The sequence below is a fragment of the Argopecten irradians genome, chromosome 16 (assembly GCF_041381155.1).
Source record: "Argopecten irradians isolate NY chromosome 16, Ai_NY, whole genome shotgun sequence".
Classification (NCBI taxonomy): domain Eukaryota; kingdom Metazoa; phylum Mollusca; class Bivalvia; order Pectinida; family Pectinidae; genus Argopecten; species Argopecten irradians.
Window position 1 is genome coordinate 31,213,432 of NC_091149.1, and position 5,191 is coordinate 31,218,622.

The following is a 5,191-nucleotide window of genomic DNA, read 5'->3' on the forward strand; positions in this document are numbered from 1 at the left end:
ACTTCACATAGCTTTCAAACGCTCGTCTGATTTCGAGATGAGTAAGCAATAATGTCAGGATTTCGGAAATTGAAGTCAAGGTTATACAGGATCACGATACGGATTTTTTAAAACACAATTATGTGAATTTCACATATGCAAAACTTCTCCCGAAAAGACAGTTCATCAAACTAATTTAATATTATCCTTACTCAAAGATGAAATTAATGTAAGCTAGGCTAGGCTCCTCTAATTTTCGTGTGTGGTTTTTTTGTGTACATAGACCTATTTTTTTATATTTCAGTCACAAAACAAAATTTAATAAAAAATTGTTTTTTTAAGCCGCTTGTTGTCCCAAAAAGCACGAAAGTTAATCTAAAATTAATTCTCAACTCTTCCTTTTCATCCCAAAAACGAAAAAATACAAATTATAGTTCCAAGAAACCCAAAATGCTCACTTGCTACCTGGTAATCCTAAAAATCATTATTCACATAATCTAGGTCAAGGTTATTCATCTAAACAAACTGTGTAGCCCTTTATCATAGCTTACAACAGACCCAACATCTGGTCTATATGCTGTGCAATTTAATTATATTGACAAAAAGTCATTTAAATATTTCAGCCCATTTGAATGAAGGTGAATGTGGGGACCGCAATGAACTCTGGAAGAGATTGCCTTTATCATGGCATGCCATAGGCCCAATATAAGGTATATATGCCTCTCAATTAATGGCATAAAGTCATTAAAAGATTTACCCCGTGATCTTGAATGAATTAATGTCAAGGTCTTTCATTTGAACAAACTTACCTGGTAGTTGCCCTCCACCCCAGCGTGCTATAAGCCCAATATCAGTGCTCTGGGCACCATTCAGGTCAGATGACGTAAAATGCTTGTTACAAGTAAAATTGAATTACCGTCTACTGAAATGAAGAAACAGAATCTACAAACAAGTGTAAAGTTGATATAATGTCTTTATTTCACCACACCAAGGCACTACTTACATAACATTACAGTATCTAACATAACATTACAGTATCTAACATCTTAAACATTATCAACAACATTGTCACTATTAAAATCTTCTTTCAAGTCTTCATATTCTCTCCCTCACTTTCTCTAATATAATATATCTGACATCATATATTGCACAAGATTGCATATTTCTCCTATGTTAAAGCTCAGCTATGTGTTGTTCTGTCTCCACGTACCAACAGCTAAAACACTTATACATCAATCATTACATCATAGGTACTACACGTCTAATCCAGATCCAGGTCTGTTTCGACCTAATTTTATTGGATTATCTTTCTCTTTTATTCTGTGTTTGTATATAACAGAGTTATTTGCCCTTGCGGGTACGTAAATGTTCATCAGGTATTAGTAAAAGTAACATCATGTTTTTCAAAGAAAAAATGTAACTTACACTCACAAAATAACAACATCATAATCTATACCAAAATGCAAAGGCAGAATACTCTGTAACATGCAAAAATGGCATATTAATTAAAACCTATTTATTCCAGTATCTATATAATATCAATCTAACAGATGGCAACATAAAGGTATGAAGTATATTACAGAACTTTAAATGAACTGGAAAAAAATAATCTCATATTCTAAAGAATATTGCAGCTTTAACTAATAATTAAACCTATAAATCAAAACATTACATTCTTGATATGATGAACTAGTAAAGTGAAAGTAAATCTAAATATAGATTATAGATGTATACAGCTTAACCTAATTATAATACCTATAAATCAAGACCTTGCATCCTTGATATGATGTACTAGTAAAGTGAAAGTAAATCTAAATATAGATTACAGATGTGTGCAGAAATTCAAAGAGATGAGGTAAATAATAAGAAACATTCAAACATAAATAAATAGTCAACCTCTGTCTATGATCTCCCCCTATACTATACATAGTTACATTGTAAACCCCTGATTTTCATCAGATATGTAAAATAAAAACTTATAGAAACAGTATAAACATTCAATGTGTCTTTACAGAAATACTTCATTTGATCAATTGTACAATACACATGCAGTGAGAGGTTGAATAATCGAGTAACATTGCATAGAAAATATTCAGTTATAAAGTTTATATATTTAAAAATGGTGTATTAAAACACTTTCTCTGATATACAAATTAAATGTGTCTATGAAGTAGCAAGGGTCAACTTCATTAGTGATCAGAAATATAACAAAGACAGTTAAATATAGTTTTCACTGCAATTTATACTACAGTGAAACCTATATAATCGGACACCTGACTTTTCTAACATGCTGTCAAATCCAACACTGTAACATACTCACAATGATGTCAGATTAGACAGGTTTCAATGTACACAAAAAAAATCAGTAATAAGAGGTTTATAGAGGATATGTATATTTACAGATATGTTATCTTCTGTTTTAAAAAAAAGGCACAAGAGTGAAACACAATTCAATATATATCTGGTATCACAGATGTTTAAAGATTGAAACAATAATACCTAACTCCTTTTCAATTTGTACTTTGACTAATAGCTACCAGGTACAAACCTATAAACTTTTTTTCTCCACATCACATGGTATTGTCAGTTCCTCAATCAATCACGATGTATCCTACTATTATATACTATTGACAATGTGACAAACCTTATATATTCTGTATTTGTATACAGAGTTACCTTCCCTTGCAGGTAGGTATTGAGTGTGCCCTCATGTGTTTGTGAACATAACAAAATACTTTTCTGAGAACAAGATGTGAATTGCGCCCACAAAATAATGACATCACTATCGATACCTCCCGACAAGGGAGCTAACTTTGTCATACGCAAAGACAGATTATGTGCTGGTATCAATATTGGTACATAAATAAAACTATACAATTGACTCCATTTTTTAAAGTATGATCTACAAGTCACAACTGAGATAGTATTTGGGCCTTGGATCTATAAGATTGCATTTGGGCCTTGGATCTATAAGATAGTATTTGAGCCTTGGATCTATAATATAGTATATGGGCCTTGGATCTATAAGATAGTATTTGGGCCTTGGATATATAAGAAAGTATTTGGGCCTTGGATCTATAATATAGTATTTGGGCCTTGGATCTATAAGATAGTATTTGGGCCTTGGATCTATAAGATAGTATTTGGGCCTTGGATCTATAAGATAGTTTTTGGGCCTTGGATCTATTAGATAGTATTTGGATCTATAAGATAGTATTTGGGCCTTGGATATATAAGATAGTATTTGGGCCTTGGATCTATAAGATAGTATTTGGGCCTTGGATCTATAAGATAGTTTTTGGGCCTTGGATCTATTAGATAGTATTTGGATCTATAAGATAGTTTTTGGGCCTTGGATATATAAGATAGTATTTGGGCCTTGGATCTATAAGATAGTATATGGGCCTTGGATCTATAAGATAGTATTTGGGCCTTGGATCTATAAGATAGTATTTGGGCCTTGGATCTATTAGATAGTATTTGGATCTATAAGATAGTATTTGGGCCTTGGATCTATAAGATAGTATATGGGCCTTGGATCTATAAGATAGTATTTGGGCCTTGGATCTATTAGATAGTATTTGGATCTATAAGATAGTATTTGGGCCTTGGATATATAAGATAGTATATGGGCCTTGGATCTATAAGATAGTATTTGGGCCTTGGATCTATAAGATAGTTTTTGGGCCTTGGATCTATTAGATAGTATTTGGATCTATAAGATAGTATTTGGGCCTTGGATCTATAAGATAGTATATGGGCCTTGGATCTATAAGATAGTATTTGAGCCTTGGATCTATAAGATAGTATATGAGCCTTGGATCTATAAGATAGTATTTGAGCCTTGGATCTATAAGATAGTATATGGGCCTTGGATCTATAAGATAGTATTTGAGCCTTGGATCTATAAGATAGTATATGGGCCTTGGATCTATAAGATAGTATTTGGGCCTTGGATCTATAAGATAGTATTTGGGCCTTGGATCTATAAGATAGTATTTGGGCCTTGGATCTATAAGATAGTATATGGGCCTTGGATCTATAAGATAGTATATGGGCCTTGGATCTATAAGATAGTATTTGGGCCTTGGATCTATAAGATAGTATATGGGCCTTGGATCTATAATATAGTATATGGGCCTTGGATCTATAAGATAGTATATGGGCCTTGGATCTATAAGATAGTATTTGGGCCTTTGATCTATCAGATAGTATTTGGGCCTTTGATCTATAAGATAGTATTTGGGCCTTGGATCTATAAGATAGTATTTGGGCCTTGGATCTATAAGATAGTATTTGGGCCTTGGATCTATAAGATAGTATTTGGGCCTTGGATCTATAAGATAGTATTTGGGCCTTGGATCTATAAGATAGTAGTATTTGGGCCTTGGATCTAAAGATAGTATTTGGGCCTTGGATCTAAAGATAGTATTTGGGCCTTGGATCTAAGATAGTATTGGGCCTAGATAAGATAGTATTTGGGCCTTGGATCTAGAAGATAGTATTTGGGCCTTGGATCTAGAAGATAGTATTTGGGCCTTGGATGATCTATAAGATAGTATTTGGGCCTCTATATAGTATTTGGCTGGATCTATAAGATAGTATTTGGGCCTTGGATCTATAAGATAGTATTTGGGCCTTGGATCTATAAGATAGTATTTGGGCCTTGGATCTATAAGATAGTATTTGGGCCTTGGATCTATAAGATAGTATTTGGGCCTTGGATCTATAAGATAGTATTTGGGCCTTGGATCTATAAGATAGTATTTGGGCCTTGGATCTATAATATAGTATATGGGCCTTGGATCTATAATATAGTATATGGGCCTTGGATCTATAAGATAGTTTTTGGGCCTTGGATCTATCTTTATGTTAAGGTGATATCAAAGTAAAGTAAGAAACGGCTTGCTAGGTGAAATAGAACACAGTGCCCGACTTAATTAAGTTTGAGGGTATTGGGACATTCAATCGGAAATATGGTTCAAACCAAACGTTAACCAACATGCTACATGGACGGACATTAGCTTTATTCACCTCACTCCAGGTAATGTTTTAATATATAATTAGAAACGAGAGGTAGAGAGTCATTTCAGCGTAAATATACAATCATCTAGGCCTTCTGAAGTACAGAGTGCCTTACTTGTATGTCTCACTAATAGTTTAAAAATCAAAATATGAAATGTTAATTGTAATCACACAATAACAGGAGATA

General features: G+C 33.3%; 1 long non-coding RNA gene across 1 annotated transcript; it reads right to left on the bottom strand.

Moving 5' to 3' along the window:
- Window positions 1–934: 934 nt before the first annotated feature.
- LOC138310271 (uncharacterized) lies at window positions 935–4,349 on the bottom strand. Its single transcript, XR_011206387.1, has 2 exons — window positions 1,211–4,349; window positions 935–1,158 (listed from the first exon to the last, which is right to left on the bottom strand). It is a non-coding gene; the product is annotated as an uncharacterized lncRNA (long non-coding RNA).
- Between the last annotated feature and the right edge of the window lie 842 nt (window positions 4,350–5,191).